Source organism: Triticum aestivum, chromosome 4B (assembly GCF_018294505.1).
Source record: "Triticum aestivum cultivar Chinese Spring chromosome 4B, IWGSC CS RefSeq v2.1, whole genome shotgun sequence".
Classification (NCBI taxonomy): domain Eukaryota; kingdom Viridiplantae; phylum Streptophyta; class Magnoliopsida; order Poales; family Poaceae; genus Triticum; species Triticum aestivum.
The window spans coordinates 618,956,879-618,971,988 of NC_057804.1; the positions used below are offsets into that span (position 1 = coordinate 618,956,879).

Here is a 15,110-nt window from a genome sequence, read left to right on the forward strand (position 1 = left end):
TCACTACATACATACACCTGGGGAGGGGCCCCCGGACTGTGGGGGCCCCAGGAGATCCATGGCCGAACCCGTTCCCGCACCGCCGCTCTTCACGCGCAAAGCGCCCCACGTGTCCTAGGGTCAAGCAGCCCCTCAATGGCGGCTTAATGCGGACCCTATTCTGGAACATCTACGGGTTCGGCCAGGATGGCCGGCACCGCCAACTCGTCGAGTACATGCGCGAGGAGTGGATAGACATTGTAGCAATCCAAGAGACCATGCGATCTGAATTCATCTTGTCCGAGCTTGAGCGTCTAAGCACTCACCTATTTGTCTGGCATTGGCTTCCTTCTAGTGTGATTGTCGGGCACTCAGGTGGCATCCTGTCAGGTGTAAAGGATGCCACCTTTAAGGTTGGTGGTATGGGTAGGGGTGAGTTCTTTGTAAGCATGGAGATTTTCGAGAGGGCTCTGAACTTCAAATGAGAGATCATCATAGTCTATGGCCCTGCCGACCACCGTCGATCGGTGACCTTCCTTGAGGAGCTCAAGAATAAGGTGTCGGCGGCCCGCCTTCCAGTCGTTGTGGGTGGAGACTTCAACCTCCTCCGGTTTGCGGAGGACAAGAACAACGGTATAGTCAACTTCCTGTGAATGTAGATGTTCAATGATTGCATTGCCGATCTCGGTCTGAGGGAATTAGATAGGATTGGTGACAGGTTCACCTGGACCAATCGCCAGGCTGACCCGACCCGCTCCGTGTTGGATCGGGTCTTGGTCTCTCTTGAGTGGGAGCTGCGGTGCCCCCTTGCTTCCCTCCGTGCCATAACTCATATTGGCTTGGACCATGTTCCCCTGCTTCTATCTTCTCAGGATGAGCGCCCCCCACCGCCCCTAGATTCCGCTTTGAGACATTCTGGCTTAACCAGAGCGGTTTCACGGAGGCCGTTCACGGACGGTGGCTGGAGGCCCGCCTCGCCCCTCAAGAGTCCATCTCTGCGGTGGATGATTGACACTTTTGCGCCAAGCGCTCCCGCCAGTTCATGAAGGGATGGGGTGCGAACCTTGGGCGGGATCTTCGGGGCCGCAAGAAGGCCCTTCTGGCCTCCATCCAAGCTCTGGACCTCCGGGCAGACTCCGTGGGCTTATCTCCTGATGAATGGATGCATCGTTACGACCTTGAGGACCAGCTTATGGTCATCTACACAGACGAGGAGGCCTATTGGCGCCTTCGGGGAACCCAAAAGTGGGTTCTCAAGGGGGACGCTAACACCGCCTACTTCCAGGCAATCGCCAATCGGCGGCGGCGGCGTAATACCATCCCCTTCTTGTGGGATGGGGACACCCTCCTGCAGCGCCTGTGCGAGATCCGCTCTCATGTTGACGGCTTCTATAAATACCTTTTCTCCGCCCCCTCGTGGGGGCTTGGCTCTTTCACCCCTCTTTTGGGTGGGCACGCAGTGCAGCTCGGACTCGGAGAATGCAACTCTCACGGCTTCGTTCACCTAGGAGGAAGTCTGGCTCGCAATTAAGGGGATGAATCCATCGTTCACCCCGGGTCCTGACAGTTTGCCGGTTAAGTTCTTCGAGACCTTCTGGCCCACAATAAAGCAGGAGGTCATGGCCCTCTTTGAGGAGTTCTATGTGGGCTCCATTGACCTCCAGCGCCTTAACTACGGGATCATCACTTTGATCCCCAAGGTCCCGGGCGCCTCGGACATTCGCCAGTTTCGCCCCATTACAGTGATCAATGTGATCTTCCGCATTATCGCAAAGGGGTTCGCCAATAGGGTAGTCCTTTTGGCTGGCCGCATCACTCATCCGGACCAATCCACCTTTATTCAGGGTCGGTATATCTTAGATAGGGTCATGGTCTTTCATGAAGTCTTGCACGAGGTCCGGACCAAAAACCTCAAAGCAGTATTCCTGAAGATTGACTTCCATAAGGCGTACGACATGGTTAGCTGGCCCTTCCTTCGGGAAGTGTTGCTCAGAAAATGATTTGATGGTCGATGGGTCTCCCGGGTCATGCAGATGGTGTCGTCTGGGCGCACTGCAGTGAACATTAATGGGGAAATCGGACCCTATTTCCCCACCTTATGTGGGGTTAGATAGGGGGACCCCTTCTCCCCTTTCCTGCTCATCATGGTAGTCGATGCCCTGGACGCTATCTTGGATAAGGCCAAGGCCGCCGGCCACATCCTAGGCATCGTCCCGCATTTGGTGGAGGGAGGAGATGTTTCCCTCCTCCAATACGCCGATGACACCATCATCATGGTGCAAGGCTCGGTGGCTGAGATCTCGAACCTAAAATTCCTCCTGCTCTATTTCCAACACCTATCAGGCCTCAAAATAAACATCGATAAAAGCACGGTGATGGTTTTGGGATATTCTGCCTCTGATAGCCAGAGTATTGCTAACCGACTTAACTGTCGGCTAGGGTCATTCCGAACTACTTATCTGGGGATCCCCATTAGTGACTCTCGCCTGTCAGTGGCTGACCTGAGACCCTCGGTTGAAAGTGCAACTATCCCTGGGTGGTTTTGGTAATTCCTAACAACATATATCTCATTAAGCTAATACTATTTCAAGATAAATATTTCAGGAAAGCTCAATGTTTGGCATGACATTGATGAGAAACGTGGACCCCTCAAAATGCTAAGGACAAAAGGATTGGCTCAAGCTCAAAGCACAAGACTCTACATTTTACTTTTAGTGATCCAAGATCACATTGAGTCTATAGGAAAGCCAACACTATTAAGAGGGGGTGAGGTGTTGCTTAATGAGTTGCTTGCTCAAAGTGCTTAGTGATATGCTCCATAGCCCTCAACTACTTTCTCACATCTCCATATGTCCCAAACCAAAAGTCAAACTCGGCCCTACCAAAACATTCTATCTGGCGCCACCGAGTTCACTTGACATAGCCACTGCCAGAAACCCTAGTCTTTTCGGTCTCACCGATAGGGATCTCTATCTCACGGAGATGGGATTGTAATCTCTCTGTTTCCCTTTGTAACATTTCGGTCAAACCGAGATGAGCGATCAGTCCCACCGAGATTGCAATGCAAACTCTTTGTTTCCCTTTTGTAACGTTTCGGTCCAACCGAGATGAGCGAGTCGGTCCCACCGAGTTTGCCTGACCAACCCAAAGGTTAGCTTATTATCAAAATCGGTCTCACCGATTTTGTGTAATCGGTCTCACCGAGATTACATTATGCCCTAACCCTAATGACATCGGTTCCACCGAGTGGACATGTCGGTCCCACCGAAATGCTTAACGGTCACATTATGAACTAAATCGGTCTGACCGAGTTTAACGATTCGGTCCCACCGAGTTTGGTATGTTGTGTGTAACGGTTAGATTTTGTGTGGAGGCTATATATACCCCTCCACACACTCTTCATTCGTGGAGAGAGCCATCAGAACATGCCTACACTTTCACTATCCATTTTCTGAGAAGAGAATCACCTACACTTGTGTTGAGATCAAGATATTCCATTCCTACCACTTAAATCTTGATCTCTAGCCTTCCCCAAGTTGCTTTCCACTTGAATCTTCTTTCAACCAAATCCATATCCTGTGAGAGAGAGTTGAGTGTTGGGGAGACTATCATTTGAAGCACAAGAGCAAGGAGTTCATCATCAACACACCATCTATTACCTTTTGGAGAGTGGTGTCTCCTAGATTGGTTAGGTGTTACTTGGGAGCCTCCGTCAAGATTGTGGAGTTGAACCAAGGAGTTTGTAAGGGCAAGGAGATCGCCTAATTCGTGAAGATCTACCCGAGTGAGGCAAGTCCTTCATGGGCGACGGCCATGGTGGGATAGACAAAGTTTCTTCTTCATGGACCCTTCGTGGGTGGAGCCTTCCGTGGACTCGCGCAACCGCTACCCTTCGTGGGTTGAAGTCTCCATCAACGTGGATGTACAATAGCACCACCTATCGGAACCACGGATAAAAAATCTCCGCATCACCATTGCGTTTGCTTCCTCAAACTCCTCCCTTTACCTTCATATGCAATTTTTTTACATTCCGCTGCTATACTCTTAGAATTGCATGTGTAGGTTGATTGCTTGACTTGTGCTAAGTTGCTAAAATCTGCCAAGAACTAAAATTGGGAAAAGGCTAGATTTTTATTTGGTCAAGTAGTCTAATCACCCCCCTCTAGACATACTTTCGATCCTACAATTGGTATCAGAGCTTTGGTCTCCATTTGCTTTGATTTCCATAGCTTTTGGTGGTCATAGCCTTGGTCTCACAACCTAGGAGAGTATGACGTCTAGCGAGGGAAATTACCACCGTAGAGGTCCTTACTTTGATGGTACTAATTTTGCTAGTTGGAAGCTTAAGATGAAAATGCATATTCTTGGACATAACCCCGCCGTTTGGTCTATTGTGTGTATTGGCTTGCAAGGTGAATTCTTTGATGGGAGAGAACCAGACCGTGAAGCTACCGCGGAAGAGTTGAAGATGCTGCAATACAATGCTCAAGCTTGTGATATTCTCTTCAACGGATTGTGCCCGAAGAATTCAACAAAATCAGCCATCTTGAGAATGCAAAGGAAATTTGGGATACTTTTATTGACATGCACGAAGGTACCGACTTCGTCAAGGAATCCAAATTGGATGTGCTTCAAAGTCAACTTGACAAGTTCAAAATGAAGGATGGTGAAGGCGTCTCTAAAATGTACTCTAGGCTTGCTCTCATCACAAATGAGATTGCCGGCTTAGGAAGTGAAGAGATGACCGACAAATTCATCATCAAGAAGATCCTAAGAGCCTTGGATGGAAAATATGATACCATGTGCACATTGATCCAAATGATGCCCAATTACAAGAATCTCAAGCCAACGGAAGTCATTGGAAGGATTGTTGCTCATGAGATGTCACTCAAGGATAAGGAAGAGCTCCACAACAAGTCAAGTGGTGCTTACAAAGCCTCATGTGAAGCTCCCACATCATCAAGTGAGAAACAAACTTTCAATGAAGAATTGAGCCTAATGGTGAAGAACTTCAACAAGTTCTACAAGAGTAGAAGCAAGGAAAGAAGTTCCAAGTCAAGGTCCTATAATGACAAAAGATCTTTGAGTCGTGAGCGTAATTGCTACAATTGTGGAAGACCCGAACACTATTTCAATGAGTGTACGGCTCCCTACAAAAGAAGAGAAGATTCCCCAAAAAGAAGTAGAAGAGAAGAATCACCACCAAAAGAAAGGAAGAGTAGAGATAATCTTTATGAACGAAGAACATCCCGGAGAAGCAAGGATTCGGAAAGGAAGGACAAATCATCAAAGAGCTACACAAAACAAAGACATCAAGCTCATGTTGGTGAATGGGTATCCGGCTGTGACTCTGACCATCACTCCGAGAGAAGTTATCATTCTGACTCCGAATATACTCAAGATGAAGGTGTTGCCGGTCTAGCACTTGTGTCAACCAACTCCTACGACGTATTTGACTCACCAAATGAAGGAATTGGAAGATGCTTCATGGCTAAAGGCCCAAAGGTATCATATCCTGAGTATGTTCATTTCAATAGTGATGAAGATGACTTGTTAGGTGATGATGATTTACTTGTTGACAACTCTAGTGATGAATACTATGATGAAACGTCAATTAATCATGCTAATCAAGATAAAACGAATGACAATGATAAGGAGAAGATTGAGCACCTAACTAAAGAACTAAACACTCTTAAGTTATCTCATGAAACTATCTTGGAAGATCATCGAGAACTTTTAAAGACTCATGAGAAGTTATGCTTTGAAAAGCTCAACCTTGAGAAAAAGCATGAGTTTTTAAAGGCAATCAATGATGATCTTCGCAAGAAAAGTTCTTCTTACATTGCCAAGTGTTTACTCTTATCTACTTAAATGCCTCAAGTCAAGTCTAGTAACAAGAACAAGAAAGATTCTCCTTCTAGTAGTAACAGTAATCATGCTAAATCCAATATTGTTGCTTCTAGTAGTTCTCTTGATTCCACTAATGATTCTCTTAGCCAAGTTACACTTGAGCAAGAAAATAGCTTATTGAAGGGAATTATAGAGAAAGGTGTTTACAAGAGCCTTGCCGAAGTAAGAAATTCGAGGAGATTGTACGCAAGCAAGGGAGGCACCGGAAGAATCAAGGTGTTGCTTTTGAACGAAAGTTCAATGCCAATGGAGTTGAGCGGGAAGAAGACCAATACCCCAAGACGAAGTTTGTTCCTCAACAAGATAAGTACGATCCTACTTCTTTCAACGGAACACAAGCTCAATATGATCTTCCACCACAAGACCACAAGCAAAAGGCAAGGGCACGCTTCAAGAGGGGATTGATGCATTTGAAGAAGCTCCTAAGGCCTTGGTCAAGTGGATTCCCAAGACTACATCAAGTTCTACTTCATCAAGTATGACTACAACTCCAAGGATTCCCATCAAGATGATGTGGATCCCAAAGAATAAGAACTAGAGAGTTCTTGAGGCTGACTCCGCCAACATACTTCAATCTTATGATTTTGGTGAGGATAAGTGCAAACAACTTCCATATCTTGCACTAATCCGAGGAGTGACAAACCCTCTTGTTGGTAAGATAAGGGACAAGGTAACCTATTGCTTTCATGGACATCATCTTGTGTGTGCATCACTCTATGTCTATGGATATCCTTATTTGTTCCTTGTGGGACTAACCCGTGTAGGTATTGAAAGTGCAATTCACTCCAATGGATTGCTCCGGATGATCTACAACAACATTGATCATCCACATCTTCAACACCTACATGAATTCATCATCGACAAAACCCAAGGTTACTTCATCCCTCTTAGGGGGGATATCACATCTAGGGGGAGCTTTACTCTAAAGAATTGAGCTAAAGCAACTCTAATGGTGTGAACACAACAATGCTTTATGTAAAAGTGGTAACCCCACTTGTGCTTAAACGATGAATAGGACCTATGATCAAATGTTCTCATTTGACTCCTAAGTCAATATACTCATATATAGATGACCTAGTCATCACCAATTGTTTGATAGGTGCTAGAATTGGTTGTGCATACTTTGCCACATACTTCATTTGCCATTTTATTGTGTGAACATGTCGTTTGCATATTTTACTCATTCGAGGACATCCACTTGTTGTTTTGAATGTTTGGTCTCTTTTTCTTTGACCAAGTGGATGGACAAGAATGCCTAAGTACCCTCTCTAGCTATCTATGCTTTTCTCATCTTAAAATCTATTCATGCTACATCACAAAGTTTGATCAAGTCAAATTCAAATTACTTTGTGTGAGGAGCACTCGGAGTTCCCGATTTGTCATAGACTTAAACTTCCAAAACCTCTTTGTGCATTTCAGTCTAACCGAGAAATCCATTTCGGTCACACCGAGTTCACTAAGATGATCTAGGTTTTCATCTCGGTGCAACCGATTAGAACTTTTTGGTCACACCGAGTTGCAGTAACTGTTCGCAGTTTTGCATCTCGGTGCCACCGAGTTGTTCCACTCGGTCACACCGACAGGGTCAGGTTATAAATATCGACGGGTCAAATTTTGGAAATTTTTTCGAAACCTTTCGCCTGCGCGTAACCTGCTCTACCTTCTTGGGTGTCCGGATCGTCCTCTCATCGCTAGCGACCTCCCGCGACTAGAATCCACCGCCGTCAACGGCAATCTGCCCCACCGTTGCCGCCATAGCAAGTTCATCGCCGGATAGGGTATGAACTTGACTCTTTGTGCTATTCTTTAAACTCCGATTCGTAGCACATTACATTGCCATGATTCTTGCCACGTATGAAATCATCCTGTCCAACTAAAACATCCAGTAGGTTTGATTTTATTTGAAAATTTAGGGTTAGGTTTCCACCGAATTCATCTCGGACCGACCGAGTTGTTGAAATCGGTCTCACCGATTTGGCTTAGGCCATTGCACATGCGATTTTTGGTCTGACCGAGTTCGATTCTTTGTGAAACCTTAGCAGTCTCGGTGCCACCAAACTGTGACTCAGTCTGACTGAGTTCACTAGTTTAGCTTCCAAAATCTGCTTCGGTATCACGGAGTTTATAAATCGGTAGCTCCAAAATGCTTTTTGTGGAAAACTAGAACTAAGTTTTTGAGTCAATTATTTTGCAAAACTTCTATACTTTGTGATGCTCATCTACTCTACCTCATCTACAACCTATTCACATGGTATACTGACAGTTGTTTGCTTGAAAATGTCTGATCAAATTGACAGCCAGAACAAGTCAGAGGAACAGGCTCAGATGAGTGAGGGCACTAGTCCCTCAGGCAGCTATGATGAGGGTAGCAGGAGCACACCTAGTAACTTGCCCAAGGCAGCTACTGGGATACGGAAGAAGAGAACATCTGATTCAGAGGATGAGGATTACATTGCAGCTAATGATGAGGCCACTTCCAAGAAGAAAGTGATAAAGAAAGAGTTTGGCACTGCAGCCTCAACAAAGCCAGGAATGAACAGAAAAGCTCCAGCCAAGAGAGTGCCTATGCTAAAAGTCAGAGCATCCACTCAAGAAGCTTTGGGATCTGAACCCGAAGAGGCTACTGCTGAAGTGAAGAAGAGGAAAGAAAGGGTCAAGAAGACCATGGCCAGAGTTGTTGGGAAGCCCTCAATGATGGAAGAAGAGGAAGAGGTTGCTGCACCAGCACCTAAAGCTCAGAAGCTGATGGGAGATGCTATCAAATCAGGGGCTGCTCCATCTAAGCCCAAAGATTCTCCCAAGGCTGATGCTCTTAAGCCCAAGACTGCACCCAAGAGAAACACCAGGAGTATTCCAGCTGAAGAGAAGAACAAGGCCCCAGTGACTGAAGCTACTGATGAAGAAGATGATACACTTGTCTTGAGAAAGTTGAAGCCCAAGATCCCTGACCACAATGATGCACATCCAGTTGCAGAGGACATGAAGCTCAGAAAGGATGCAGGACTGAGATTATGGAGACAGTCTGATCCCTATGCTGTTAGGAGGAGAACTGTTGTGGACTACAGGTTCCACACAAAGGAACATCAAGACTTCTATGAGACAATCCTGCTTGACAAGAAGCCCATAGTGTGTGACATGAGATGGGTTGACTGGGAGTACATCAGGAAGAATGAATATCATTATCCAGGAGTATATGACAGCTTCAAATCATGTGGAGTTGACACATTTGTTGCTCAGGAGCTCACCAAGTGGAATGATGAGCTGATCATGCAGTTTTACTCCACTGTCCACTTCTACCCAGATGGGAAGATCATCTAGATGTCAGAAGGTACAAGGTACCAATCTTGTATAGAAGAATGGGTCAATTGATCAATGCTCCAAAAGAAAGTGAAGATGACTTGGATGTCTATGCCAAGAAGAAGAAGGATCACAACTCCATGGCTAGCATCTACAGAGAGATCCCAGATGCTGCATTGGAAACTCATAAGTTTGGATCTATCCACTATTTGTTGTCTGGTTTACCTACCATCAACTTGATTCTAAGGCACACTTTGCTACACAAGTCAGGTGATCACAAGATGATTAGAGTACATGCTATCAACTTGTTGCATATATTTGATGTGCCTCAAAATTTCAAAGTCATGAGTCTGATTGTGGAGACAATCAAAAGGACTGCTGCTGATCAGAAGAGATCTTGTGGGTATGCCCCACACATTCTGGAGCTCATTAACTCCAAGAAGGGCAAAGATAAATATCTATTGGATAAGGAGCACCTGCCCATCTACCCAGACTTTGAGGACACTGTTGTCATGGATGAGAATGAACCATCATCTGCTCAAGCACATGAGAAGAGAGAGAAGGCAAAGGCAGAGAAAACTGCAAAGATGCCAACAACTGAAGAAGCAACTCAGGAATGGAGCCGGGGTCGTCCTCCTTTTTGGGCTCCGGCTCGCCGGCCCTCCGCCCCGTCAAGCCCGAGCCGGAGGGGACACCGCTCAAGCGTTGCGCTCGCTGCAGCGCCCTCATCATTAATGAGCCCTCACCTGTGACGGCCCCGACGAGGCGCTCCCTCCGCCTGGTCCGGCTGAAGCCCGAGCCGGACATGCTCCCCGTGAAGCCGGAGCACGCCCGCATGGTGGCCCCCGACGACGAGTCCACCCTCAAATGGGTGAGAGAGGACTACGTCTGCGAGAAGGTGCGCCACCAGCGTCGGGCGTACCAGGAGACCCAGGCCCGTAGCCGCGCCGAGGCCCGTCGCCGCGCCGAGGAGGGCGGCGTTATTGTCATCGACAGCGACGACGAGGGCGAGGCCGGGCCGTCAAGTGGTGTCGGCGACTCGGCGAGGGATGCAGCAGGGACGTCGCAGGCGAGGCGTGCGATGACGACGACGGCGACTACACCCGCTTCTACAGGCTTCTCGGCATGTAGATGGCGGTGGCGGCCACGATGGCGGCAGCGGCTAGGCTTTTTAGTTCGTTTTTAAGTTAGTTCATGCAGGTTTTTAAGTTTTTGTACAAATTTCGATGAAAAACGGCCGAGTTCATGCAAAAGTCGCCGAGTTTGCAAAAAAATTAAAACAAACTTCGCCGAACCCCCGGCGACCGTGGGCCTGTGACTAGGAGCGAACCAAACCTCGGGGGCGATCTAGCGCCGGCTCGCCCCCAGGCCGCTCTTTTTGGCGCCCTGGGGGGCCGAACGGCTGGAGATGCTCTAACCTGTTCTTGGGACCGGCTATGCCTAAAAGAAATAGGCGGTTGCATATCAATCTGATTAATTCAAAATGCACATCAAGGAGACACCATGCAAAAGAAAAATTATATCATGTACACCAGGATTCAGCATCATGAAGAAACACAAGACTACTTATTTGACATGGTTCGTAAATCTATATATGAAATGTTAGTTTGAAGTTAACAGCAATGCAAATAGATCTACATGGAGAGAGGTAATTCTCCTGGACGGCTGCATCATAGGCTCATAGTAAATCACAAGATTGTTACTTGACTGAAGTGAAACACCATTTGTAGGCATTAAGGAATGAGACCTGAATTTGTAGGCATTAAAGGAATGAGACCTGAAGCTGAAACACCATGATAGGCTCATAGTAAAGGAAAATTCGTTTCTGATCCTGGGCACAGCTGAGGCCAGAATCTTAGCCCTTGGTTCTTCTCGGGATACACATGTATTCTCGTATTCCTGAGCGTATGCGACTTGTCTTTTCCGCGGGGTAGTCGATGTTGGGCCCACGCATTGATTTGGTGCTAGACAGAAATGCCGTACCGGAACGGGAAAAGTGTGGATGGATCAGTTTGTTTCCTGAGCCTACCCGTTCCGCTTGGTTTCACGGTCGCACCAAACGGTCACCTCCCGATGCAACACGAACCACGGGAGCGGGCGTCACATGAGATCGATCCTGAAAACCAGATTCAGCTTCAATTACGGTATGCCAGGCAGGGAGGGATTCTTTCACAAAACGATAAAGCTAATTTCCTGCCGACTGTTCGTTAGCAACAGGCACGTACGACCTTGCGACTGCTCGATCCGCTCCTCGCCGCAACAATCGCTCGATCGTTTTTTTTATCTCCCGCGCAACAATCGATCCATTTTTTTTCAGTTTCGCGCGTGGAAAATAAAAAAGGCGCTTGCAAGAATCGAACGAGAACCTGTTGGTTGAGGCCATAGCACGCTACCAGCTGAGCTAACTGTCTCCTCTGGTTTTTATGCAGATTACATGTATTTTATGCTTATTAAATGAGTGGAAAAGAAAAATAACTTGATCCGCTTCTCTCACGTGACAAAACCGAGAACTTGTATGTAAATAGCATGGTATTTGACGCATGCGGGCCTAGTAAATTATGATGCAAAGACCGTGATAACTTATGGATAAATAGCACGATTATGCATCGTAGATCTGATAACTTACATACAAATACCATGGTAATTTTGATCCGGAAAAAATATATTGAAACATATCCCGATAATTTTGTCTAAACAACAAGATAATATACACATAAATTTTGTGTAAATAACATAGTAATTTAGGCACGACCTGATAATGTAACAAACACTCGTGGTCACACAATAGAGCCGGTAAGTTTTGACTGGGGAACAATTTAGTGGAAAAACAAACCCCGGTAACTTTTATGTAAATATGACGGTAATATACGCACAATAGAGCCGATAACTCGCATACAAACACTACGGTAATTCTTTTAACCCCAGAATGAAAGTTGTTGAAAACAATACTCCCGGTAACTTTTGTGCAAATATCATGGCAATATAAGCAAAACAAAGATGATAACTCGCGTGCAAGCACCATGATAACCTTTCTACCCAAAAAATGTTAAATAATCTATTCCGGTAACTTGTATGTAAATAACATGATAATATAGACACAACAAAGTTGATAACTCACGTACAAACACTATGGTAACCATTTGACCCGAGAAAAAATATTGAAAAACAATCCTTTGTAAATTTTGTGTAAATAGGATGGTAGTATACACACAACAAAGCTGATAACCCACGTACGAACACCGTGGTAACTACTTTGACCCCAGGATAAAAGTTGTTAAAAAGCATATCCCGGTAATTTCTGTGCAAATAACATGATAATATACACACAACATAGCTGATAACTTTGAATTTGAAAAATTTCTCTTTGGAAAACATAACTCAGAATAACTGTTGTGTAAATGACATGATAATTTATGCACTGCAGCCCTGATAATTTAGATACAGATATGACGGTAATATTTCAACACGAGGGGTGCTTGAAACGTACCCTTATAATTACTATGTAAATAGTATGATAATTTATGTACCGCTGCCATGGTAACTTTTGTGTAAATATCATGATTTTTTACAGATTGCAAAGCATAATAATTTTGTACAACACCTACCGTAACTCTGACCCTGGAAAAAATATTTAAAATATTCCCCGGTAACTTATGTATAAAAAGCATCATAAGTTACGTACCAGAGTGTTGATAACTTTTGTACCCTTGAAAAAAAACCTGTGTACCCTGGCATGCTATTTACAACGAAGTTACTGGGATATGTCAATAATTTTTACTACGTTAAAGTTACCATAATGTTGTAAATATTAACAAAGCAGCCGAGCCATCTATATAGGATAAAAAATATGAAAGAAAAAAAAGAAAAATGGTTCGTTTTCAGGTCGCGCTAAGTACCAGTACAAATACTATCTAACCTCAATCTAATCACTAGCTTAATCTAGACCGGGTGGTTGCAACTATCTTGGTCTACCAAGAGGTGGTGGGTTTGATTCCTAGTTCTGCCAACTTGATTGTTTTTATTGCGCCCGAAGAAAAAAAAAAGAAGGTGGCGTGGATCGATTCCCACATGAAGAGATGCCGTCCGGATCTGTCGCTAACGCACAGTCCTTCACAAAAACGTATGCAAGAGACTTGACTTACTTCTTTGGAGACAACAAATGCAGCAGCCGTCTAATCAAGAACGCTTGCCGATCCGGATCCCTGGTGATTGTCGAAAACCGGCGCCATGGCTGCTCCACCCAGTTGTCACTACTAGGGAAAACCCTAGTAGTAGCGCGGGTTTTGAGGCTAGCAGCAGCGCGGGTGGACGCTCTACTAATAAGGCGCTACAGCTAACTCATAGTAGTAGTGCGGCCCTTACCCGCGCTACTACTGTTTACGATATCAGCAGTGCTTTTTAAGAACGCACTACTATTACCTAGCTGTAGCGATTTCGCCATCCCTCGCTACTGCTATATCTTTCATCATTTTCCCATCACCCCTTTCCCTTTTAGTTTCCCTTTCAGATACTAGATACTAGGTACTGCTAGTAGATATCAAATTCATAAACCATTACTAGGTAGTACTCCCTTCGTTCCAAATTACTCGTCGTGGGTTTTAGTTCAAACCACGACGAGTAATTTGGAACGAAGGGAGTACTAGATAACAATTTCATGCATAGTCAACATGCATCCTCAAGCAGTACAAGGTCATATCAACGGCCATCATCATATGTAGTTCTAGATGATATTGACGACGATCATCATATGTAGTTTTAGATGATATAGCCACACACACATATGTAGTTCTAGATGATATAGCCACACACACATATGTAGTTCTAGATGATATCGAAGACAATCATCATCCTTAAGCCTCGGCGGTTGGTGTTCTTGATAGTAATTAGGATGGCCTGTCCAACACGAAGATTCTTGCCATCGAGGAATTTCTTCCACCTAACCGAGTTTAAGTGTGTGCGACCGTCCATGTCCACGTGGTAAGTACAGGTTGTGACGGAGCCCCTTGCAGTAAGGCATAGTCCAGCCGAGCCTACTTCATCATGCTCGATACCATAACTCACAGATATGCTCTTTACCAATTTCTGAATAAGAAAAACATATCAATTAATAAATAGCCTCGCAAATAAGTACACACTACTAGGGAAAAGGCTAGCAGCAGCGCGGGTTTTTAGGCTAGCAGCATCGTGGGTGGCCGCGCTACTAATAAGGTGCTACAGCTAACTCATAGTAGTAGCGCGGTCCTAACCCGCGCTACTACTGTTGACGATATCAGCAGCGCTTTTTGGGAACGCACTACTATTAACTAGCTGTAGCGATTTCGCCATCCCTCGCTACTGCTATATCTTTCATCATTTTCCCATTTCAGTTCTCCTTTTAGATACTAGATACTAGGTACTGCTAGTAGATATCAAATTCATAAACCATTACTAGGTACGGTAGTACTCCCTTCATTCCAAATTACTCGTCGTGGTTTTAGTTCAAACCATGACGAGTTATTTGGAACGAAGGGAGTACTAGATAACAATTTCATGCATAGCCAACATGCATCCTCAAGCAGTACAAGGTCATATCAACGGCCATCATCATATGTAGTTCTAGATGATATCGACGACGATCATCATATGTAGTTCTAGATGATATAGCCACACACACATATGTAGTTCTAGATGATATAGCCACACACACATATGAAGTTCTAGATGATATAGCCACACACACATATGTAGTTCTAGATGATATCGAAGACAATCATCATCCTCAAGCCTGGGCGGTTGGTGTTCCTGATAGTAATTAGGATGGCCTGTCCAACACGAAGATTCTTGCCATCGAGGAATTTCTTCCACCCAACCGAGTTTAAGTGTGTGCGACCGTCCGTGTCCACGCGGTAAGTACAGGTTGTGATGGAGCCCCTTGCAGTAAGGCG

General features: G+C 45.3%; 1 pseudogene; it reads right to left on the reverse strand.

Annotated features, from left to right (window-relative positions):
* LOC123090290 (ankyrin repeat-containing protein At5g02620-like) overlaps positions 1–15,110 on the reverse strand; it is a 165,704-nt pseudogene that overhangs the window by 43,244 nt on the left and 107,350 nt on the right.